This window comes from Cardiocondyla obscurior, linkage group LG07, assembly GCF_019399895.1.
Source record: "Cardiocondyla obscurior isolate alpha-2009 linkage group LG07, Cobs3.1, whole genome shotgun sequence".
Lineage (NCBI taxonomy): Eukaryota > Metazoa > Arthropoda > Insecta > Hymenoptera > Formicidae > Cardiocondyla > Cardiocondyla obscurior.
In genome coordinates this window covers 6266200-6293133 of record NC_091870.1, presented here as the reverse complement: position 1 = coordinate 6293133, position 26934 = coordinate 6266200, and the positions used below count along the sequence as shown (strand labels likewise).

General features: G+C 46.2%; 1 long non-coding RNA gene across 2 annotated transcripts in view; it reads right to left on the bottom strand.

The window, feature by feature from the left end:
- LOC139104178 (uncharacterized) overlaps positions 1–26934 on the bottom strand; it is a 252242-nt gene that overhangs the window by 111970 nt on the left and 113338 nt on the right. For both annotated transcript variants that reach the window (XR_011546001.1, XR_011546000.1), the window contains exon 4: positions 1523–1645. This is a non-coding gene — a long non-coding RNA (uncharacterized lncRNA). The remainder of the gene's footprint in view (positions 1–1522; positions 1646–26934) is intronic.

Below are 26934 nucleotides of genomic sequence, written 5' to 3'. Positions count from 1 at the left end.
AGTCAAACATTTAAGAAAGTACAGGGAGAGGTCGACTATAAAAATTATAATCCGAGATTCTAGACGATAGAGGTTAATCATTACGGTTTGTAAGTGGCACTGTGGCGAAGTCAATTAACGTAACTATCGTAAATTATAGAACGATGTAAGTACGACGGGATAATGGACCGACTCTGCTGCGCGTATGCATTTACATGATTGAATATTCATGGAAAATGCACAGGAACGACTGGCCGAGTCGTCCTTGCCTGTGTTTGTACAGAGACGATCCTAACTCTGTCGAAGCATAATATCAGGTGCGGTGCAAGAAACCCGTTCAAGTATCATTCTTTGCCATACATTCGCGACAGGTAGCAATTTCATTTTCCTAGCTCTGTATGCGCAACCTGCAGCGTTCATTCGCGACTATCGAAGAAATGACAATCGAGACGTTACGTTCTCCTCCGACGTACTCTGTCGCGACGAAGTTGATCGAAGAGCAAGATAAGTAACTTTCAAACAGGCATAAAAATAAAAGCGTGCCAAGAGCCATTTCCACCGATGCAGATTAACTTAAATTTCGGTCCAGCTTGCTTTTATCTGCGTCTAATTCTGAGAATTGGAACAAGATAAAGGGCCAGACCGAGATTGTGGTTAATCCGCGCTGGAAATGGCCCTAAATAATCAAATGTCTGCAAACAAGGCGGTCCACGGTATTTAAAGCTAAATATCAGATATTGTCACGCACGGAAAGTTTTAATATTTTTCCCGGAAAAAGATCGAAATCACGTCCTATCGTTTCTCGAGTTATTTCTTTCATTTTTTTTTTTCCCCATGTTATAACCTTCCGTTTCGCTGTTATCAAAGAATGACTAACTGCCGTTTATAATGCGAACGTATGATGCGTGCGGAGATACGCAGGTAGACGCGTGCGGGTGGCTGCGTATACGCGTTCCGAGAACGGCGGCGGCCTTAATAACAGCATGCGTTTCACACTGTGCCGCCCGAGTAAACTTTACAAAATATCACACCGAGGGGGCCATTCTCTCCGCGAGACGCGGCCGGCAAATGAATCAGAAAATAGCGGCGGGAGCTTCCCACACGTGTCAGGCCACGTGTTGGATAATTAGATATTCTTTAGACCGTGCGTTAGGTCGCGCATAGTGTTCCATTAGATCAGAGTTCGACTCCTCGGTCTTTCATCCCCCCGCGGGTTTTCTCAAAAGCATCGTTTCCTTATGCCGATAAAAATAATGGTCGAATAGCGTGCCGGGCAGAATATCGTTTGACTCATCAACCCTCAAACGGAAGTCGTATCACACGCCACAAAACCTCTCTCGCGACGAAAATAGTATTAGGAAGTTAATTTATTAATTTCGACGAATGTACGATACGATTTATTTATGCATTTATATAATAATTAGAAGCAGCCGAGAGTGCGCTACGCGCGCACAGTTTGTCGAAAGGTTTGTGCGCGTGTTTAAAATAATTTTTTTTTATAATTACAATTGAGAGATATACGTCGTATTGTCGGTTTACTTACATTTGTTGCCGGTTAGGTTAGAGTAGGTTTCTTTTCGTCCGTCCGTCCTTCCTGTCCTTCCTGTCCGTCCTTCCTTCCTTCCTTCCTTCCTTCCTGTCCTTCGTGGCAGTATTCCGGATTAACCTGACGTTCGTAACACTCAAATTCACTAACACTTTTACTCAAAAGACGAACGCCCGAAACAATAAGGTTAGATTGTCGCGGCGATTTATTTGAGATTAAAATTAAAAAACCGCGACGGAAGATCACTTTGTTCTATAAATTTACTCTCTCAATGTTCGTGGCGTTGCTTACTTTCAGGCTTACTTTCGGCTCTTGATCACGACACAATAACCTGGCAACGACGTAAAGGTCCAAGAGTCACTTTTAGATTGTAATGTCAATTCGTCGACAGAATGAACGTCCAGAATTCACACCAAGCGACAAACGAGACGGGCCGCGATACGAAATGTTCCCCGTGCACTTTGTCTTTCTCGAGCTTGTCAAGAATCACTTGCTCGAAACGGAACGAGAATCCCGGCCGCGACGAAGAAGATGGACGAGGTGCGGATCTCTTCCCGCGTACGACAGCGGTTGTCGGAACCTGCCGAAGAAAATTGTAATGGGAGCCGGTCGTCGAAGATGCCCGACGCGAGTAATACACGGCGGACCCGTCGGACGCTCCGTGCGCTGCGTTCGTTGCATCCGCTGCGTCCGCTCCGTTCGTTCTATAACCTTGTCGTCCCGAAGCACTATTTCGAGGCACGAAACGAAGCCGAACGACAAGTAGAGTAACACTGGAGTACAGATAATGATTGTCCGTCCTCGAGTTGACGACGTCGACACATGTTTGTACGCGAGACTGTCCTTATTGCGATCAAAAATACGCGAAATAGCGGAGCGATTACGGACACGTCCTCGCGCCCGTGTGTCCGCAACTAGACTAAGCGTTGGCGACTTCGGTTCTTAGATAGAACGAGACGACCGCGTAAAAGAGTGAGACGGCAATAGGTCCGATCGTCAACTGAACGCTGCTCTTCTCGCGCGGAGTTCTCGGAAGCGCCGAGCTCGACGCCGAGTAATCTGTTTATGTTTTGCTCTTCGATTCTCGTCGGCGGAATAAACGGCGTCGACAATATGCGACTAAGCGTTGGCGACTTCGGTTCTTAGATAGAACGAGACGACTGCGTAAAAGAGTGAGACGGCAATAGGTCCGATCGTCAACTGAACGCTGCTCTTCTCGCGCGGAGTTCTCGGAAGCGCCGAGCTCGACGCCGAGTAATCTGTTTATGTTTTGCTCTTCGATTCTCGTCGGCGGAATAAACGGCGTCGACAATATGCGTCTAAGCGGCGAACGAGACGAGCCGCGATACTAAATGTTCTCTGTGCACTTTGTCTTTCTCGAGCTTGTCGAAAATCACCTGCTCGAAACGGAACGAGAATCCTCGGCCGCGACGAAGAAGACGGGCGAGGTGCAGATCTCATGCTCACAAACATGATCTGAAATTTAAGTTGCTACGAGATTTCGATCGCGTATCGTCGCCCGACTAAAAGCACGCGAAACTACCACGGCGGAATAAACAACGAGACTGACTCACCTTGATTAACTCGCGAGCAGGCGATCTACGGAGCGCTGTGATTGGTCCGCGCGCTAAGGTGATCGAAGACGCCGACCAATCACAGCGCTTCATAAGTCGCCTGATCGCGAGCTCGCAACGCGTCTACGTACCTCACATCACCACAGTCAAGAAGACACGCTAGCCACACGAAGAGCATCGGATTCGAGAATATGCATCGAGCCTTCAACGTTCGCGATTAAAATCTCGTAGCAGTTTAAATTCCAGATCGAACTTGAGAGCATGAGATCCGCACGTCGCCCGTCTTCTTCGTCGCGGCCGGGATTTTCATTCCGCTTCGAGCAGGTGATTTTTGACAATCTCGACAAAGATAAAGTGCACGGGGAACATTTCGTATCGCGGCCCGTCTCGTTCGCCGCGTGACGCGTATTCTCGACGTCGTTCATTCCGCGAGAATTGACGGAACAATCGAAACGTGACTCTTGACTTTCGCTTTATATCGTGGTTAAGTTTCTTGCGTCGAGACCGAGGATTTTATCCCGCGAGTGTCCAGTGCGCGGAAGGATGACTCGACACGTCCCATCTGAGAGGAGGAGCAGGCTCGGGACGGGCATCCTGCGTCAGCGGAGCAACTTTTAAGTGAGCATAAATTTTCTTTATAAAATCTTTATAAAAAAAACTTTTACCTCTACTGTTTATTAATTTTATTCACTATACACGCATTTCTACATTAATATTTTCCATTTTTTGTTACAGTCACCGGCAGAATTCTTCAACTCCGCTGAGGCTCATGCAGATTGGTAAGTAGCACAAATTTTTTTCATTGAAATTTATAATTGGAATCTCTTAAACCGATAACACGTCGTCGACCATAAATTATTTAATTAAAAGACGCGCACGAATTGAAACCATCCGAAAAATAGCGCTCGCAAAGCGTGCACATGACTTGTTCTAATATTGTAATAAAATACAATACAATATAATAAAATGCAATAAGAAATAAATACATCGAGAAGAATTAAAATAATAACAGAAATAATATCATGTTGAACGAGAAAGGTAATCTGGTTACGCGGAATTATATTTGTCACATTATCGCAACTCAAAATGACGAAATCGCATATTTGCGTTACATAAAATCATCCTCTGTAATATCGTGATTATTCGGGATATTTGGGAAAGTCACCTCGGCTAATGAAAACTTGACAGGCGTCATTGGCGATTAACACTTGGAGCGTTGATTACAAAATGTGGAATGCAGCGAGAGGGAAAATTATGATGTAACCTGATTTAGCTTGAAATAACGGTTTACATGAACCGGACGGAGATATAGTATATACATATATATATATTATCGTGAGTACTTCGTTCGCCAGAAATTCATATTTGCCGGTGGAAGTACAACAGACCGCGAAATAGACGAGACACGTGTACGTGCGTGAACGTGCATATACGTCATCGTGTAAATCGGCGACCGGCGATGGATACGTTTGACACTAGCGCGGATCGCACCGTTAAACGGTATGATTCGGATTAAACAAGCCCGATGGGTGGAGTAAATTTCGGCCGAGCGGTGTAAAATGGCATTTTGTAACGGCGCGAGCGTTGTGGTTCGGCCACGACTTGGGGATTAATGCATCCTGGGCTTTACATTTCATTGGGCTGCTCGCGGGTTCGACTCCCGTTCGCGTTTATACGCACATAAATGGAGGCGTTAAACCGACTGCCTGACAACTCTGATAATTGCCTCGCGCGTAAAACCCGTTACGAGCCTTGTTTGTCAGTTTCGCTAACGTATATTACCACGCTGCTATACGCCCTGGCCACCCTCTCCCCCCTCTCCACCCCTCTCCCCCTTGCCCTTCCTATCCGCTCTTGTCGTACCTCTCGCGTTACAACACGCTCTGCTCAACTTTATTGACTCTGGAGATGAGATCGAGGTTTCTTGCGCCGATTTCCGTCCCGTCGATTCTCTCGGCTAACGGCTAACGAGACGTGCACGAAATAGCGGCAATTACGGCCACCCCGCTCGCATTCACCGAGCTCACATGATACGAATAAATTAAAATAAAAAATTAATATTAACGCGGGAAATTATTTTGCTTCTAAAAATGTGTCATCAGCGATATCCTTCTACTTAAATGCGGCGCGGCAGTAATTAAAATCATTACAATCGTTTTCGACACGCGGTCAGATTATATTTTATAAAACATTGCTGTGTAATTACCCGAGTGTAAATTTATTCAGCTAATTTGATTTCGCAGCCGGTGGTTAGATCGCGCAGATTAAATATATGACTGTCTTGAAAAAAATTAAGTTGCTATTTAAAAGAAGAAAAACCAAATCTGTGTAGCGTCGGTCGTTTGGTCATTGTCCAGCGAGAACCATGTTTGCAAATAGATATCTAAATGTTTTTCGCCAAGCACTAGTCTACCGTTGTGTTATGTTCTGACCTTACGCAAAGCTCGACTGCCAAATTCGCCGGGCAAACCAGTTCTCGCCGCCTGCTGCCCGCGCGTCCTCCACCTAGCGAACTTGGAATGCGAGGATCTGCCGGCCAGATGTAAACACACGCACGTACTCACACTACCACGGCGGTCGGCGGATTCGGCAACCGAGCGTTGCATAAGATTAGCACACAACAGTAAACAAGCACGCGGCGAAAAGCGTTTAGATATCCGGCTTTTTTGGCTCGTTATTAAAGAATAATAATTGTTTAGTATCTGGACGCTTTAAACTTTATGTTTCTGGCTCAGTGCTGAACAGTTTTGCTAAACAGCCACGAGATAAACCACAAATTGGCTAGCTAATTATTAGGTAACGATGAGAATTAATTTCCACTCGGATACAAGTAAAAAAAAAAACAATAATAATAAATGTTAATTCAATAAATTTCAATTTCAAGAGTAATCAGGTACCGCGATTTAATCGCCGACGAACGCGTCTCGCGGCGGTCATCGGGCATTGTGCTGTAGGAATCCATTTTCCGCCGCGCGATTTCATTGAATAAAGACGGCGGCATTAATTTATCGGTGCGACATTTGCGCACAGTTCGATTATTCCGCGCGTTGTAAAGGGCAATTACACCGTAATCTCTCTGTCCGTTGTACCGGCGGTGTATATGTGCGCGGTGTAAACCGGCAGTAGTCAGCGCCGGTCAAACGCAACCGGCGCGTAATACAGAGAATAAATACAATAATTACTGATGTATTGCAGCGCCGTGACGCAATGCAAATTACGCGCTTTCGTGTCGCATTAGACGAGCGCGGCCGCTGCCGCGCGCTTGTCCCACACTTACGAGAAATTAATGTAAACACGCGCCCCGCGCAGTTGCGTGCGTGCACGCATCCGTCTATTACCGCTGTCGGATGCACGCGGCGCTCGTCCACTCCTACGTAAACAGCATTGTTTGGACACGATTGCCAGAAGAAATCGAGACCGTACCGTGGAATAACAAACGTACCGCAAGGATTACGCGCCCGCAATTACGATTACGCATTATTCCCGCGCGCTGTATTACGTCGGCACGTGTCGTAATCCTTCCAGATGATTGACTGTAGAAATAAGCTGAGACGTGTGTTGTTTTACGAATGGACTTCCGATGAAACAGCGCGTATTATGATTTCGTCAGAGACAACCGATGAAAGGACAGCCGGGGGGGGGACACATTAGTTGAGCGGGGTGTTAATTAATTTATAATGCATTTATTTATTTCACTCGTGTATCTTTACCGTTATAATCCCAAGAAGGGGTGGCGGAGCGTCGCGACGTTAAATGAAAGTGTGCACGAAGGGTGGTACGCGCCCGTGGCTCCTCACCCCTTTCGCTTCCGCCCGTCGAGTGATTAAAAACAATTACCGTTCGGACCCTTTTAACCTGCGTAATGAACGTCCCGTTGCTAAGACGAGGGAAAAAAAAAAAATTTTCGACAACTTTTCGCGAGTCGATTCATCGTGCGTTCAATCTCTCGCGCTCTGAGATGCGGGATTACCTCTGATATCGAGATAAATAAAATATATGCATATAAAAAAAAAATGTAGATCTAGTGGCCAGTTTCACAATCAACGATCTCGTGTTCGCATTTCCACGAAAACATTTCCTCGTAGATACAATATTCTATCACGCGAAGGGTAATCCAACTTCTGTAGCGAGAGAGACTGAATACTTGCACAAACAAGGGGTGGCCCTCGTGTTAAATCACGAGGTAACTTTGAGAGCCAGCCAGCTAGCTCTCGCTCGTACATCGTCGAATCAGAAACTACCGCGTACCCTCCCTCCGCGCGAGAACATTGAACTGAATGGATTCCCGTGGAGTTTGGAAATGCCGGGGCTAATTAACAATTACGACGGGGGAGGCCACGGCGGCTATTCATAATCATAATCGACGGGCCATGGAGACTCTATGGAGTCTATTGTTGGTGGCTTCCGCGGCGTCGCTTCCGACAAAAGACTACGTGTCTACGCTGCGTCTGTGGTTATCCACAGAGTGATGCGCCTTGTCCCAGTCTTTGCTGATATTGCCTTCTGTCTGGGATATCTCGATGGGTTATATTCACATAATTTAATACACAAATATATGTACGTCTACGTCTGGAGCCTCCGCACAAAGGAATTTAATACTTCGGTATTTTAGATATTTCTAGGGACGTAATGAAATAATAAATCGGTGCCTTCAAAGTTTTTTTTTTTTTTTTTTTTTTTTTTATTTTAGCGAAAGCCGCGTGTCTCGAAAAAAAAATATAGAATTTGTTAATATTGTTTTAGAGAACGTTATCGTTATTACGTCAAAATAATTTCGGGCGAATGTCGTTTACTACCGCTGGAAAATATCCTCGCGAGGGACTTTAATGGATTTTATTCAATTTTGAGAGAGCGGTTGCGCATGCAAAATATGACGCGGCGCGTTTATACAGAATCGACTGGCGAGTGATACGCGAATAGAGAGCAATCACCCTGGCATATTGATAGTCTCTCAGGGATGCATGGAGTTTCGCGATGGATGCTCAGTGTTTACAGGGAAAAATTCGATGTTTTCCATTAAAGAAGGGTGCACGCAAAATGCGGTCCATTCGCGTTTCACGCTACAGTTTCCTCTTTTCACGTTAAACGCATCAGAGCATTTCACGTGTAACGTAAGAGCCGCTCGTTAAACATAATGAAAAAAAAAAAAAAAAAGGAAAGAAAATAGGAAAATTGATGAAGTGGCCACTTTTTCGTTAACGCAGCGTATATCAATTTTACATTACGAAAATCAATGTGTATATGCGCGGTGAATTAAAGTGCCCTGTAAAACATTTCGGAAAACTTTGCACTCTCTCTCTTTCTTTCTTTCTTTCTCTCTCCCCCTCTCTCTCTTTCTCTCTCTCTCTCTCGCTCGTTCGCTTCGCAAACATTGGAGTTTAATCCATTTCCCCGGGTTCAACGCAACTCGTTTCTCCGTCTAACGAGAAAACGACGCAATATTCGGAAAGGAAACCGAGCAGCGGCTGCCGCGCTACGGCCAGTTTCTTTTCAATCTCCACCGAAGCGATTTCACGGTTTAATCAATCGCACTTGGCGCAATTAAATTTCTTTAACGAGGCCGAGCCGGTCGCATAAATTAAAGTCTACTTGTCCCGTACGAACGGAACTCCGTGCATTCTCTCTCGTACCGCAATCATTCTGTCGTTCGCTTTCTCATCGTTCTCCGTGTTTCTCGCTTCTTCTTCGTTAAAACCACCCCTTTATCCCGCTGCTTCATCGGTCCGCACCGAATTTCCGTACCGCCACCGCAACCCCTAGTAATATCGTAAGTAATTAAACAATTTGCCTACAGATGGAGTTTTTAGCCCAAGCATTTCACGCTTACTGTCACTCGCCCGACTCGCCCTGTACTACACTCTCATCACTATGCATAACCGCATTGCTCCTATATTAGAGCGTCCGGGCATCGCGCCGCTAAAATGCTCGCGTGATTAAAAATGCTGTCGCGGAAATTCCGACATCAGCAGAATGTCAGACACGACTGCCCCCTCGGGGGTGGAGCTGCCGAGGCCCTTTACAACGTTCTCGCACGTCGACAACCTGTCGCGCGCGCGCGCTCGCACGCATCCAGAAAGCTTCGGTAATTAATCGCGGAAAGCGAAAAGCGAGTACAAGAGAAGAGAGCAAGAAAGAAAGAAAGAAAAAAGGAATTTAAAAAAATAAAAAGGGAGAACGAAACGGCAAAAAACTTGATTAGTAGATACACCTTTAAATTTGATAATCTTGTCCTTTTATTGCACAAACAAGAACTGGTAGCAAAAAACCGCTTTCAATGATTAACACGGTCACGTGAGTTCGTTGGAACAGGGCGAGTTCTTTGAAATAAAAGTCGAAAGCACTCAATGTCTCTTCTCTTATTTTAGGACGATAATAAGTACCTACGTACTCGCGACGAATATATGATGCACTGCACCCTATGTTTTGTCGTACTTGTCCCGAAATGACAGTCTACAAGATCGCAGACGAATTACTTTCCCCTGTTATTAATTTTATTACTCCGTGTTTACACCCTATTTCCGCAAAAGTTGATGCCTATCTGTATTCGGCGGTACAAGGTGCGAAAATGCACATACGACGAAGTCCATTATCCACCTGGCAGCCTTCCACTAAAACTCTTCGCGGTGTCACTCCGCGTGACGGAGAGAGACAACCGGTAGATTAGGCAGAAGGGAATCTTGCGACAAAATGTCACCCTCGTCGTCGGAAACGTTAAAACGGGAGAGGCGGAGAGGTAAGGGGGCGAGGAAACTTTTTTTTCTTTTTTTTTTTCTTTCGTCTAACCTGTCATACGGCAGTTAGCATTCAACCACGGGTGCTAAGCCTCGTTGCAAAATACCACGTTATATAGGGTGCGCCTTTTCCAGCACTATCTGAATCTTTATGGGGTAGCTTAAACTACGGGGGTAAATAGCGAAGGGCGGCTTGGCTAGTCGTAATGGCGATGTCCGGACCGTCGTGTCACTTACCACCCCTTTCCGTTACCTACCAGCGTCCGGAAAGGGTGGCGCAATTCGCATGTAAATCGCGAGTACATTCTTGTCGACGTCGTGCGAGCTGAAAGAAGATAAGGGACAACGATCGTGTAAGGGACGCTCTCTAAATGCCGGCCGTCTTTGTTTCGCGAAATTTATGTTAAATTCAGAGAGTCGCGATTTCTATTAATTTTTCTACATTAGTAGCACACGCGAGCGATATTGTTAACCAAATGTAACAACGGAATAATTAGGGAGCGTATGAATATGTAAAACGGCATGACAAATTAATAACAGACGCGAGAATGCAAATATCGTTTTTTGCCGACTTGATTAACTCTGGTTCGCGACGTGGGATTTATTCATGTCGTGTTATCAACGCATTAGTATAATCGTGTCTCGACGGCACACTCTATCACTAAAACTAGCGGCACCGTCGTGCGTTATGCGTGCTCGGCGTCACTCCGTCAAACGCGTCGCGGCGTCGCTGAAGGCGTAAAAAAGGAAAAAAGAAAAAAAAAAAAAAGGAAGAAGAAAAAAAAATTACAACCCCAGAGCGATATGAAACTTCGCGCTATCGCGTATCAGTTACACGGGAAAAAGCGCACACCTGACATGACAAAGAATTGAAGGAAATGTGTCTGCCGTCGGTTAAGATAAAAAGGGAGACAAGAGAATGCTAACTGTAGGTTTCTTATAACCCCTTGGCACGAAACTATTGCTGGTAACTATCGGACGATCGCTGCATGCGCTTTTCCCCGGTCTTAATTTATTGAAGAGAAAAAGAAAATATCTCTCGCACACAGAGATAGTTGATAAATTTAATAATTCCATTTCACTCGGCGTATTAAATTCTGCACACGTGGGAGACGTCACCCTAATCCAATGTAATTGCGAATTTTCCTTAATATTGACAAAATAAGATATGATAGAAATTTACCAATCGCACTCCGCCATTCAATAAAATCTACCTCGCTGAGATCAAAGGAGAGCCGTTTTCAATGGAACGTCACGAACGGCCTTAGAAACATTATATACCTATCTCTAAAAATCTCAGACGACATAAAGATGAAGAATCCCAAGGGGATCTCGTTCTTTTAGAGAAACATCCCGTTCCCGATGAGGATCCGCTTTTGATGACTCGCCGTACTTAACGTCGCGTGATTTATACGTCGCGATTCTAAAAAGTTCCGTTTCACGACTGATTAATCTTAGATCGGATGTAAAAGCGCGCGATTGTTTCGCGAAAATGTATGCGCGGAGAACGATGCAAAAGAGAAAAGAAAAGAGAGAGAGAGAGAGAAAAAAAAAAAAAAGAAAAATAGTAATGAGATACTATATGCGCTCGTTAATTATTCAACGGACGTTGAGTCACGAGGAATATGTGAAGTGAGCGGAGGGAAAATGACAAACTAAAACTCGACGACTGATGCGCGTTTTAGAGCAATTACTGACCGGTGACCGAAGGCAGATCAAAAAGGGGGCTGATCACACGGAATATGTTATAGACGTTTGCGGACCGTACAACTCCGCGTGCGCGCGATATTCTCTATGAATATCGCAGCGTGGTAACGCAACCATGCCCACGGCTACGTGCTCGTCCGATCTTTTCAACAACCGAGGACATACATCGTCCGTAAACAGAGCTTTAATTTTCCTGTGCAAATACGAGCTGCAGCTCGGCGCGTTCCTGACTTTGTCCACCAGCGTGTATCTTTGATATCTCCTTCCTGTATTAATATCTCGGTAAAAGGTAAATAAACCCGCGTCGCGCGATTCTTTTTTTTTTTGTTTTTCTTTTTTCTTTTCGCACATGATAACGATCGCGTCTCCTGGTCATCTTGGATACTGAAACAAACCGTTTGGCCAATGGAAAATATTTGAACTTAATTACTCGGTTTGATATTAAACGCGAGAAAAACAGGCAAGAATAATTTCTTTTTGTTTAACATGTAACAATTATAAGCCCGTTTGATATAGAAAAATATTTTTAAAAAATGTTAATATAAATCAGAATTATTACAACGTAAGTTGCGAGCATTCGTCTAACGACAGCGAGCGTATCGGGTAAACGTTACATTCATCCCTGAAGGTATCAATTTCAAAATCATTATTCGTTCGTGACATGCGAATGATTGAAAGGACGAAGAAGGAACGATTTATCACGACACCGTACGCGTGATATCGACCATCTGACTTGCAAAAGCGTGCGCGGTTCTTTCTTCCGCAAAAAAAAAAAATAAAAAAAATAAAATAAAATAAATAAAATGCAAATCATCCCGCGACTACGCAGGATGCTTTACGATGTCGCGCCGGAGTAAATTGAGAAGAATGAACGGGAGACGGGAGATGACATTCAAATTCGTGCGCGGAGAAAATGACGAAAATATACATACGACACGCACCCTTCATACATCACGCGTAATTGGCTAGTATTCAGATATCGGGGAATTGAGTTTCGCCTTCATCCTGCGGGCCGACGGGGGCATTCGTCTGCGCGAGTCAAAAGACCCTGGCCTCTATTATCCAGATATTCGTTATTATGTCGCGGGTCCCCGGGATGGCTAGCTCGCTAGCCTGACAGACAATCGGCTGGCTCGCCGCCTCCGACCGGGAATTTTGCAAATGGAATTCGCGCGAAATGAACGTTGACAAAAATCGTAATCGCCCGCCGGACTGTCGCCTTTCACGAATATTCGTCGCTGTTTGCCGGGCACACCCGAATCTACTGTAAATAGAGCCGTACTAAAAGTGCACGCTATCGCGCAAACAGCTTGTGTACCGTCCGGTATTCTCGTTAACGCCTAACCGTGCTTGACAAGCGTAAAAACCGAAATTCTTTGACCACGGACTTTCGTGCCCGACGTACATCACCCGCCTAGGAAGCAAAGAGATTACCGCGGACAAAAGTAAGCGATGACGAAGGTGGCGAAGATGACTGACATCCGTATTTAATACGGCCGTTACTAATAGATCACGCTTAACGCCGAACTGACCACTGGTCAGTTCCCATAGAGCGGGAAGAGCTAATGCTCTCTGCGGCCGACAATACACGACCAGCCGAGCCGTTGTTTGGCAATCACGAGAGACTGCCCGACAACAATCGGCCTGCGATAAGCCACTCCTGGAACAATCCTAAGTACCGTGAGACGAGTCCTACGGACGTGTCTTAGCGGCACCACGAGACCGGTCACGACTAATTGACGCTCGTCAATTTGCGGAGCCGGCTGTCAATGCTTTTCGACACGAATATACATAGAGCACGCACGAAAGTCGTCGCGAGACGAATGAAATGAATGGAACAGACGTCCGACACGTGGACGCTGTCCATCTTCATTTTCTGGAGACGGAGAATCCAGCTGTTGAGAGAGAGGAAAAAAAAAGGGGGAGATCGAAAGGGAGGTAGATTCGTTCCCAGGTGAAACTCGAAACCGGAACGTAGCGAAAATAGCGAATCATTAGAAGCTAATAGGACTGGATATTTTAAAAAGGGGTGTAAACCATTGCTCGTTTATTATATCATCGCTAACGCGTTATATTATTATTATGTATGCGAACGTAAAAAAAAATTTTATAAAGCGTCGCGAGGAGATTTAGATGCGTCAAGTTACATCGGCAATAAATAAAGCTCTATTTGAAAGGAAGACACACGGACTCCTCGCCCGGAGTCATTATAAATATACGGGGGATCCCGGGCACGATTTTCCAGATTCCTTTCTTCTAAGTGACATGTGGGGCTTAAATTGACCAGCGTATACCGGCGCGTATCACCCTTGAGATGAGGCCGCCGCGCGGGGTGGCCAAGCGGTATCGGCTTACCCCAATTTCACCCCAATGATTTTGAAACCCAAAACCCCGGCGTATAACCGTTCCTTTTCTCTCCGTCCGCGTATCCGTTATGCGAAATGTTGATGATATTGATATCGGGAGGAAAAAAAAAAAAAAAGGAAAAGATGAAGGGAAAAGAATCGGGAGAGAAAACCTCCGTCCACCGGTTCCCGGGGAAAAACGGGGAATTTGACAAATCGCGGTGCGTCAGAATTTTCGTGCGTCAATTTTTCACGTCGGCAGAAAGGCCAAGAACAAGAGGGACTCGCCTCGAGCATTTTTCAAGCAGTCGCACGGAACGAAATCGACCCCGCGAGTATCCGCTCGCACGTGCTGCGCTGTATCTGTCGCGGCATCGAGAGTTAGAGAAATCGTTGGCGATTTCCTTAAACTGGCGCACTTCGATAATGCGATTGGTCGTGTTTCGTCGCGCGAAGGACCGGCGACCCGCCGCGTATCTGACTCACGGTATTTTAAGCTCGTGTATTCACGGTATAAATCGTTCCGAAATGTCCTCGACGTCGTGGCCGAGATAAACGAGATTTTACGGCTGAAATTAATCTAATATGAGCACAGTAGAAATCACAATTTAAATACACGGAGACGAAAAAGCGCGGTGAAAATAATCCATTATTATAAATTTCGAGTAGAAAAATTCGTCGAGATATACTTTTCGTAGCTTATAGCTATAGTTGAACTGCGATTAAACACGCAGCGACGAGGGAGAGGCAGCTTTTTTTTTTTGTTATAATTCCATGCCGTGGCTTTTACGCGCTAATCTCTATGTTGGTACGTTTATGAAGACGAAGTCATATCGCGCTAATAGGGAAATGCCCCGAAAGAAGTAATGGAGCGATAAATTAATTTGCGCCCGCAGTAAAATCTGTCCGCGGAGAATCTAAATCTGAAATCGTACCCGCTCGTGAGATACGACGTTCGTTAAGATACGTACGGTAGCCGTGTTCGCGATACGGCACGACAGATAAAAATAACGGCCGGTCTTAAAATTTTAATTACTGATATTGGCCGGGGATATTAATAATAATATTGGAGACAAGCGGAACGCGTAAAAGCACCGGCGCGGGACGCCGCGATACGTCGCGCGTTCGTCCTTTACTCCGATAATCGTAAAACAAAGTAGACGCGCGAAGACCGGTCTTAGGTTCCTTCGATCCTGTTTATCGCGCCGAGTACTCGCCGGCGCGTCCGGTGCCGCGGCGATCGCGACTTTGCGCGGTGTATGAAGCCAGGAAATGCAAATTAACGTTTCTAGTGCGCCCAGGTAATCACGCCTCGGCGATAAAAACGTGATAAACGAGCGGGGCAGCCCCGGGAGCCGCGATGCTTATCGGATATAACTCCCTTTTTCGTGCCACCGAACCAGCCATAGAAAAAAAAAAATCCCGCTCGTGTTTATATCACTGCGCTCACCCTACCGACGTTTGCACAGACGCATGCCCATTTGCGCGTTACTCACACGCGAACGCGCCGCGTACGTGTGTTGGCTGAGTGCAACCAAGTGCATCCCGTGGAGCGCATTAAACAAGCGTCATTTTCGACCTACTCCGACGGAAAGGCTTTCCGTGTCCCTTCTCGCCGATAGTATCTGCCTTGAAGGTACGAAACGGCGGCCCCGCTCGACCGTTTACCTGGCTGCATTATAGCGCCGCGATCCTGAATAGAGGCCGCTTGTTCTCCTCTCATTAACGCCGAGATGGATCCATTCATCGGCGATACCCTCTCTGGCACAAACGCCGCGCGACCCGCAGGAAAATGAAAAATGAACAGGGATTAACGCGTGGTCGACTATCGTCGCCCGTTGTACCGGAGTTAAGCGCTGTACAAACATTTCCTGCGGTCGTTTATTCGCTCACCGTGCAGGTATAATTTTTTTTTTTTTTTTTTTTTTTTTTCCTCTCGGTATTAATGTCAAAAGGCATGATAAATTTCAAGGATTCATCGAATGCTAAATGATGATTGAAACGGAGATATAATGAAGCGTCAATGTATTTAGCTGGATAATAAATGGGGGGAAAATTATTAATTCCACGGGAAACAAAACCGTCGGGTTATATCAGAAATAGCGTCGGTTTAATCTCGAAATAAAAGATATCGGGGAATCCGACGTGAAATTTAATCGAAATTTAAAGCGTTTTTGTTAATAAAATATGATAACAGCCCTGCGAGACCCAGTAGAATTGTCACGAATATAATTTAGGCTCGACATGTGAACGCGGACGGTCGTAGAAACGCGGCACGAACCGGAGGGGTTTAACGAGATGCAATCTCCGGAAATAGCTCGATGATGATAAGGGAGCTGACTCTCCTGTCGGAAGGAGACGTTTCTCCCACGCGTGATTTTAATAAATTAAGGGAAGGTATGACGCACGGCTCGCAGGTAGGCGTGCTGCGGAATCGGCATTACTCGTTAATGAGTGAGTGGTGGTTACCGGTCACACCGCCGCGCGTCACGCCATCGGGGCAGTCAACAGGACCCCATCGTGAGAGCATCTCTGTTCCGAAACACCATAGAGCCTATTCACGACGTGGCGAATAGGGGGATACCCTCATGTGTAGACGCGAGGGGGGTCGACGGACACGTGACTGCTTTATAGCGAAGCGACGAGGGGCGCCGACGGAACGGACGATCGAAAGAACGGTCATCTTTTGACCTGGCGCGCGTTCCTGGCTGCCTATGCCACCCAGCACGGGTCCGCGGACGAAAGTTACCCGGCCGGCGAATGCGGCGGTTATTGTGATGCGCGGAACATATTTATACCGAAAGCGCGTATTGTTTCACTGCTCGCGACACAACGTGTACAAAGGACTGACCGGCCGATGTCGTGCTCTCCGCACACTCCGCTCTTTTTATATTTTTCACTCTCGAGATCGGCGCCCGAAACAGGGGTGCAGGGAACGCCAGAAGCATTACAAAACGCAATTTCCGGACTCGGCTGCTGGAGCGATTTTTCGTGCGAGCGAGAAGCGAGGGTGGCCGAGCGCGACCGTTCAATGCGTTTTCAGGTCGACATCAATCGGCGCGGGCACAAAAGGAAAGAGCCGTTAGTATCAGTGACGCAAAACGGCTTCCGAGTAATTAATACAACGAAACGCGGGAAAAGGAGTCGTGAAAAGATACGCGAGCGGCAGTCGGTTAATGTACGCCGAGCTATTCGTGATTCATGAAAGAGCTCGAATATTTTTCGAATCAATAAAAGAAAAAAAATTTTTAATATTATGAAATCATATCGCGATAATTAGTCTTTTAAATATTAAATTAATATTAACGCGATATTTATATTTCTAAGATCTTTTGCGAAAATATTAACACTTTACTCGACACGGTTAAATCGTTTCAAACGGAATACCGTTAGATTAATGCTGTACCCTGTACTCGTTTATACCATGCTGTTGTGAGATTTCATAATGGTAAGCTGTCACGTCGCATTTTCAGACGCACGTCCTTATGAAATATAAGTATACGAGTAATAGCGCAATCAAAACATCTAGCGCACAATTATCATGTGCATCGCGGACTACCTTCTCTTCCGCGCTTTCGCGTAACATCCTTTCTGCGTAAAAGCGCAATTATATACTGCTTTGCTCGCACCTAATTTCCCCCGCGCAATAACGACGGTGGATCAGGTACGCAAGATGTATTTCGCAAATTTCCCATCCGACAGAAAGGTATCCTTTTGAGTAATTTGAATCCGCCTCTCGAAAAATATAAAACAGATTACCGCCTCGATTCATCGCGGCCTCGCCGTCGAGTTTTGCCGTCAGGTTACGAGATACTTGGCGCATTCGTATATAGATAAATCAGGTGTTTGCCGAGCGCATTATAAAAGTCACGGGGGAAACAATAAGTCGCACGTGTGCGCGAATGCCACAAGATTTCGCGCGAAGTCACTCGGCGGAATTATATCGTATCACGGTCGCGATCGGCGATAAGTATACGGTAGTGACGGACAGCGGCGGAAAACGGGGCTCGCGCGTTGCGAAACTGCGCCGTGACGAGCGAGAGAACGGGTTTCCGTGGGTGAATTATGGGCTTCGTGGATGTGTGGGTGCCACCGCCGCGATACGTCCGCGCGACGGGGCAGGAATAATAAAATAAAAGCACCCTGGAAGCGGGGGGTAGGGGGAGGGGGGTAGGAAGGGAAGTGATGGAGAAGCCCGCGTATATTTGGCCGCGGTAATAATGGCCCCGTCGCGAGCGCATCGATCCTCTGGCGGATCGATCGCCGGCGCCATTCGTCGATTGCCCGTAAATCTCTGTCCCCGCGTGTCATTTGAGGCCCCCGTTAAATTTGCCCCTTTTGCTCCGCCGTTCGACCGGACGGCGGCGAACAAAGCCGATTATTAGGCCGTTAAATATAAATTAATCGAATATAATTAACTGTCTAATCACGCGGGGATTTCGCGGATGTAAAAATCATTTTCGACAATTAAGATTCGATTTACCAGGCGCGTCGGGACGATCAATCAAACGTGAAGAGCCGCGGCACCGCCGGCGGAATTTTATTTAAACAATAGAATCGAAAATATCGTTGCTAATTTTCGCGAGTGTCCCGTGCACGAAATAAAACTTAACGTCTCGGACAATCTGAGAAAAAGAGGAGATCTCGAAGAGGTATCCTGCCTCGGCGGAGCAATCACAGTGTAAAAATCATTTTTTAGTTAATATTCAGCATATAACATTTTTTATAACGCGTTGAATCGTATAGAGGTGAGAGAAAGAGAGAGAGAGTGATAGTAAGGTAGCTGGGGGGAAGGAGGGCAAGTGAGTACTGGCATACGTGCCGTGCGCTAGGTATATTCCCCCACTACTCCCACTCTCGCTTTGTCCTTCTCTAGCGGTCGAGCGAGACGTACGTACGCAGCACGTGCTCCGTACGTATTAAAGATCTACGCGTAATCGGCGGGTCAGGGCACATAATTTGGCGTGATTCACCTTCCCCGATTAATTCTGCGTACGCGGAGAACACCGGTGACCACATCTTTTCGCTACAAAGTAAGTTATAACCTCGCCTATGCGTACATCAAGTTCGCGTCTCTCGGCCGGAAACGAAGCGTCGATAAGTAACATTCGGGCTCGGAGGGAAGAGGGTCTCGATCGACAAATCCGCGATATATTCGGGAGACATTCGTTCGTGAAGTATAATTACTTGTAACTTGATATTTTGAGACTGCTAACCGAGTGACGTTTTTTCTGTGTTAGGTGGAAGTCCGGAAGACGGCTAACGAACTCTCGTTGAAGGAACACCACCTGACATCCCTCGTTAAGAGTTCCCAGTGCTGAGAGGAGGAAGAGACCTAGGAGAGGAATCATGTACCGTCGGAACAACCCAACTAGTAAGGATCTATCTTTCTTTTTCTTAGGCATTTTTATAACTTAATTTTGTAATATTTAATTAAAAAATCAGAGGCGCTCTACAATTAAATTTTTTTACTTATTTGTTACAGGTCGTCTTATCAACAACTCCGCCGCAGCATATCAGTGAAAAAGAAAGGACAAAAGTGCCGAACGCCGAAACTGTAAAAAATTACGAATCGCAGTCGGTTCGTCGGTCGCTTCGGGAGTTTCGCAAAGTAATCGGTCGTTTTATATTAAATGTTTTTTTAACGGGAGTGTCGTGGACTATCGGGCGGAAATGTTCAATAAAAAATTAATTTCTGTGATAGTAACTTATCGGGCGCGTTCGCGAGTGACCAGTGCGCGGAAGGATGACTCGACACGTCCCATCTGAGAGGAGGAGCAGGCTCGGGACGAGCATCCTGCGTCAGCGGAGCAACTCTTAGGTAAGAATAAATTTTTTTTATAAAATCTTTGTTAAATCTTTGTTAAATAAAAACTTGTACTTTTTTTTTATTAATTTAATTAACTAAAAAATATATTAGCATATCTACAATAATATTTTCTTTTTTATGTTACAGTCACCGGCAGAATTTTACAACTCCGCTGACTGCAGATTGGTAAGTCACATCATTTTTTTTTTATAGATTGTAATTGGGGTTTCTTGAAAAACAGCGCGCACGTAACGCGCGTATAAGATTTTTCTAATATGGATTAAAAATTTTGTAGTTTATCTATATAATTAAATTTATTTCTAAATGTATTTCCCCCTAATACTTCGCGTGCAAAGCGCGCCGCAATCTAATAAAACATTGTAAACTGTCCATAAATTACGTCCGTTAAATGCTCATTTATAACATCCGTTTTATTGACATTCGCTGAGAAAGTGGTAACAAGCGCGCCGTGTTTTCTTCGTAATACTAAAACAAACTAAACGAGTGCACACGACTAATTAAATGCCATATATTTCCGAAATTGATCGCAACATTTTTTTCCTTCGGCTATTCGATACGCGTGACATTCGGCAGGTGAACGAGCAAACGCGCACGTAAAGGAAGCTTTGTTTTTTCCTTCTCTCTCATCCCGGAAACGTTAACTCATTGAGTTTTCACCCCCGAAAGGTCTGCAAGGAAGTATTTATTAGATTGGAATCTAAACGCCCTCGTGGGCCTAAAAGCGTATTTCCTTCGCCGTAGGTGGTTTCGTAGTACGATGATCCCCCTTGCATCGGGCCGGTCGATTCCTCCTGTAGGGTTCTAGAGAAATTAGCCGGTGCAACTTTATTAGCTTGCATCACGAAATCGTCGTTGCTCTTCGCAGTCGAAATCGTAGCGGTTCCAGAGGGTCACGCGTCCATTTTCGGCGCAATAAAATAATAATTGCCCTTAATCATGGGCGCAAATCAAATTTATTGCCGGCGCGATAGGCAGCCTATTTTTTTTTTTTTTTTTTTCCCCACCGCGTGTCCCGACGCGTGTAATTACATGCTTCGCCCGCGAAATCGGTCGCAGATGTCGCCGACGGACAGATGAATAAATGCGATATATCCGGCCGGTTCGGTGGCCGACGTACGCTCATCCGAAAATGCATCATCGAACGACGCGCGCGTGTAACACTCTCGTCAGAACAGTTATGTCGTTTATTTCGCGGGGTTAGTGACAGACGTCGTTCGTTTGTCAAAACCTTCCCGGCGTAGACGGGGGCACCTAATCGATATTCAAAACGTCGTCAGATATCGACTCGATTCGAATCAGCGAGCACGGACGGCAACACCTTTTCACCTAGCCGTACAAACATTGGGGCGGATCCCCGGATCCTTTGAGGGAGGCTGCGCGAATCGTACACGTGAGATAAATCAAGCCCCGTCGTCGGTTCATAAACCGTCATTTCCCATCATTAAAGTCGGGAGTCGAGCGAGCATGTCTAGCCGACCGGAAACTCGCGTTTCAAAGGCCCACGGCGGTATATCCGTTCTGCTCAATTTCACCGATTTTCCGTCGCCTTTGTATCGGTTTATCGCTCTCGAGGGCCGATCATTAGTATCGCCGTCAAACGACGGGTATTGTCGCGTCCGCGTATTTATGGCGTATCTCTACCTGGCCTGTTCTCCGCCGTGCGAAGCCCCTCGCTAGTTTTACACACGCGTATCTCCGACAGTATTCGCCGATAGAATCCGTAGATCGCAATACGTATCCTCCGACTGTTATTATTTATTATACACGCGCTTTATCGGAATAAGAGACTTCGTAACGGTACGCGAGTGAGTTTATGATTTCTCGGCGTCGCTTGTATCCTCTCTGACTCCCCGCGCTCGCACTTTGACAAATGACCCGCAGCCAGTATCGACTACCGCAGGAAGCCACGCGCGCGGAAGGATTTGTTTCGAGAGATTAATCGTAAGATACCGTTGTTTCTCCTTAGCGGCGGCGACGAAACGCGAGACCGCGGAATGGACAGGCGGCAAAAATGCAACCTCTCGCGCGCGCAAAATTATAACCCGGATATATCGGCCGTACGAATCACACCTTAATCCACCTCTCGCCACGGACACCTGCACTTGCACGGTGATTTACCGGCCACAATAACTACAGCGATAAGCGAACGCGGCGTCGAGCGCGACTTCTCTCGCAATCCCGGCGCAATTAGTTAATGCTTCGTAAATCGTTGGCGGGCAAACGCCCGCCCTTGACGTTTCCCTCAAAACCGTTTTACGCCCATCGGATAGGATTACTCGGCCAGCGTGACGATGAAAATTATGTCGCTAATAAATAGCACCAAGCAGCCAGGTAATTCGCTCTAAGCTCTATATTTAACTCATGCGCTAAGCTCGGGAGAAATCAGCTAATCCGCAAACGCACTGGTAAGGTGAGAGACCGCGGGTCGGAAAAATGACTACATCCAAACAAAACTGCCCGGACGAGCGAGGCGGTACCGCTAGTAAATATCAATTAACAATCTTGTAATTCATCTACACGACCAGATTTATCCTTTAATTTAACTTCCGCGGTACCCTGCACGCGATAATCCTAATAAAACACATTCACAACTGTAATGATTTTGAAATATATTACTAAATCGTAACATTATGACCAGATCAGTCTACAGAAAAAGACCGTAATCGAAGGTGCAATCACGCAAAAATTTTTTCTCAAGTTAAATAATTAACGGTTCAGTAGATCTATATTGTTAATTAATTTCCACGACAATGCAATTTTTTTTTTCTATATATGCTAATCCCCCGCCCCTCTCTCTCTCTCTCTCTCTCTCTCTCTCTCTCTCTCTCTCTCTCTCTCTTTCTCTCTCTCGTTATTAGTCAATTCATCTTTCAATTTATCTTGCTTTAACGCGCCAAGCGTGTGTGTTGCAATTCCGTAAAACGCTACATCGACACAAATGACGATCACGGTCGCGGCGATTTGATTTCGAAATGCATTATTAGACCGTAACGCGTGCTCCACGTTATGATAAATTACCTAATCCTCCGTAGCTGGCCGCTTGAAGAGAGGAGAGCGAAATCGGGCTCTCTTCCGGGGAATCTCGGGGTCTTTCAGGTGAGGCCACCTGGTCGGTCGAGTGCCGTGTGAACCTGTCCCGGCGACACGGCGTCGCCCGAAAAGACACCCGGAGGGTAACTGTTTGTACAAGCGCCCCGGTATTTTTATCCGAATGACGGTGACTCATAAAGATCGGCGGGTTCTCTCGCCCGCGTACCCCCGACGTGCAACGTTTCCCCCTTTCCTTTACACACACGAGCGACCCCGCGCACCCACTACGCATCTGTACACGCGTGACACCGTTACCGATGCACGCGCGTGAACGCGAGAGGAGCGCGCGGGCGAGCGGAGGGCAACGGCGTGCTTGAATGTGTACTTAGCGGCAAGGAACACACTCGTCTCGCATGTTAGGATAGAGATTATGTCGTCCAAGGAGTCTATAGTTAGTTAAGGCTACCATTCTTCGGCCGGGTGGGCCTTTGAGCCCGCCGAAAGAGATCGCGGTAACAACGCGCTCGTCGTCACGCGCAACAACAATTAGATATTAATTCTATTCAGGGCCCGCGATGTATGTATAGCCGGGACAGCCTCCACAAGAGACGCGGGCGGATTAACCTCTTTCGGTGTCCTCTTTTTTTTTTTTTTTTAAAGGAATCTGATTCTCGAGCGCGGTCTGGGATCACCGGGACAAAGCCGAATTTGTCTGCTGCTTTACAATAGAGTCCGCAAACATATCGCCGGATTAGATAACTCGATATTTTTTTTCTTTTCTTTTTTTCTCTCTTTCTTGAAGGACTTTACTGGGCCGGTAAAAATTTTTATATGTGCGAGATCGCTTAGTTAGACATTTATAAGGACAAATCAATATTATTCTTACTCCTCGATTTCTGATTCATCGTATATTTCTGTTCCGCAGACAGATTCGTCTTCTCATATATTTTACAGTACATATTAATACACCTATTTGTAAACGCCATGATTTAATTAAATCTTATATTACGTTTATAAGCTCGATCCGTAAAATCGTTCGAGCCTCGTTTTGCCGCGGGCAATAAATAATGCGCGTCGCGTAACGAGTTATTACGTGGTAAATATAACGGCGGAAAACACAATTAACGAGATTCGTCAATTTAGATAAGAGGCTTTCATTCGCGGTCCGATTAAAAATTTCGCCCGTGATCGTCGAGGGCCGTAATATTTCAGCACAGCTGCGAAGATAATAACCAGACCGAGCGCATATAAGGCGGTGCCTGTTCTGCGTCAACACGTCCACTGGAAACATCAGCGGCTGTTTCGCTTTCCTTATCTATACGTGGCATAAACTGCCTCGGCATAAATGGAGGATGATACACCGCAGCGCGTAAGAGGAAAAAAAAAAAAAAAAAAAAATATATATATATCGCTGAAACTCCCGTGTAACACTCGTAACGCCAGGCGCGGAGACGGCAAACTCGCAGGGCAATTTTTATCCATTTTAACCTCAGACCTCGTCCCCCCCTTCGTGATCGAAGACCCGATGGCAACGCGAGGCGTCTCGAAAAACGAAGCGGTGACTTCTCGCCGGCAGCGATTTCTTTAAATAAACGAGTAGCCGGACACATTGATATGAAGGACGACGGCGGTCGAGAAAATGATGAGTTTTATGGTTTTATAATGCGAACGGTTGACCGAAAAGGGAACTCGGGGGGGGAATTGTGACACATGGCTGCTCGTGTGTCCACCGCTCTCTCCTGATCGAACGCATACACGAGCGCCGGTGTACGGTAAGGGGATGACCGTTCTTCGACTGTCCACCGCGAGACTGGGTAATGAGCCGTCACATAAACCGGGTCTACTCCCCAATAAAATCTATATCAGGATTCGGGGGATGCTTCTTTTTATCTCGACACCGTCATACATCATTCCCGAGGCATCGTCGTCGTCGGCGCGCTACCACTCTCGCTCTCCAGTTTGCGAAAAGCTTGATTTATTATAGATCCTTGACGTTGTGAGGTATCATTCACCGCGAGCGCGTTTCCGTATTTTTCGCATGGCTGAGAAAACAATTCGATTCGCGACGAAGAAGCATACTGTATTAAAATACGAAACGCCGATTTTATGCTGTAAAATATCAAAAGCGTTAATATCTAATCGTCGTGACTAATTAAGCTTCACCGTCGGTAACGTAACGTTATACGCACGCTTCGTTTCACGCGACACGAACGATTTAACGCGCTATTTTTGGACTTAGCAGCAGCGTTGATGATTCTCTCCTCGCGGAAAGAGAAATAAAAAATAAAAAAAAAAATGAAAAAGAAAGAAAAACAATAAATGGTAAGGAATCATAAAAGAACTGTATTGCGTAATTGGCGGTACGCGTGGCGCCACCGACGTACTAAACATTCGGCTAAAATAAATAACCACGACACAGGCAGGCTTGATTTACGAGGGAGGCCTGATGTTTCCCCCGAGAATGTCATCCGGAGTTTAACGCTCTTCGTGATCCTGGCCGCGCTTTAGAATAACCATCCCGGGAATCCGATCAATAATACGTCTCGTAAACGCACTCGGTGCGCCGGGAGTGATGACTTCTCCGATTTCAGATACGGGCAAGCGTGAGTAATGCCAAACAAACGGGAAAATATACCTATCTGGCGACGAGCGGCCGCGGCCACGTCGTGGGAGACGCGCTATATTTACGCGGCGGTGGTTTCGTCTTTTTTAACGGGAGCCCGCGGCCGAACCGTTTATATTTAGCGCGTTCCCTTCTCGGCCGAAAGCACCACCTTGTGACGTGTCAGATGCGACAACTCGAGCTCGCCTTTTTATCGGACGCGGGTGACCCCTTCGCGGCACCCCGGCGTTATTTCAGGGCGCATGGGAACGCCGTTCGGCAGGTGCCTCCGGCTGATTATAAATAATCAGAGCCTCTCGCCTCTTACGAAAGCGCCTGCCAAGCTTTTCGTGCCGCGCGATATGGATACGCTCGTGTCGAGGGGACCACGGAACATAAACGAAGGGAGCCAAGCGGCGAGATGTTCGTCTACGCATAATGCGTTTATGAGCGCGGTGGTATTTAGTCGGTGAAAAGCAGGCATTATTTTTCTTGCGTGACAACTTCTAAATACTTCATACATTTTTTAATATATATATATATATTTTTTTTTTTTTATTTTAACATTTCAAAAATTAAAGCAACTTTATACGATCAAAAGTTTTATCAACAAGTGCCGTAAGGTACCGTAAATTTATTAAGCACACCTCGGTGACGCGACAAAGACCTTCTCGCGCGTACTACGAATAGACGCGGAATTTGCATCCGACATCCCGTTACGAGCGAATCACCGTTCGACCGGATCATCTTTCCCGATTGCGGAACAAGCGGCGCGGAATCGGCATGGAAGTGAGCGCACCGAGTTTGAAAGCTCGTGGGTTTCAACAGGTGCTTTCGCGGAACTGAAGTACGCAGGTATGTGGAAGCAAGCACTCGTCCCCGTGAAGTCCTCTTACATGTGCACACTCCACTTGCGCACAAAGCGAACCCGTATATTTCTGCTTTCCATCTCGACAGCTCGCAGAGGCTCTCTCGAAAAGTGTGCCGCGGTTGCATGCACGCGTTCTTACTCTCTCTCTCTCTCTCTCTCTCTCTCTTTCTCTCTCCCTTGTCTCTTTCTCCTCCGCTGTCTCTCTCGGGCGCCCTTTTCTTTCGTCCGTTGCGCGCTTGCAGCATGCACATTGTCGTACAGTCGAACGTAAACAAATTTCCGAGGGAGATGCGTGCAGAAACGTTCTCAGTTAATAAGCTGTTGGCGAAACATGGTGGTCATTAAACGTGCGTTTTCATTGTACGGCACGCACTCGAAGACCTTTGGGGTCGCGCAATCATCGAGTGGTGAAGTTGCGGTTAGAGAATATCTCACCCCGATGTGCCTGTCGGCCTGTGGTTATTCGTATTGAACGATTATAGTATTTTGCGTACGTAACTAAATCAACAAAAATGCACGGGAATTAAAATTAATTGAGATGACTCGTTAATTATACCGTTAATATTTTCACGGAGACAAATCTCTCGCGGTAAGCTTGAAGTTCGTAAATAAATACCGAGGAATCGAGCTATATAAAAAAATTACCGAAAAAAAAAAGAAAAAAATAAAACGCGAATTGTAAAGTCCGGGATTGAAAGTCGGACACTCGCCCTCCCGGT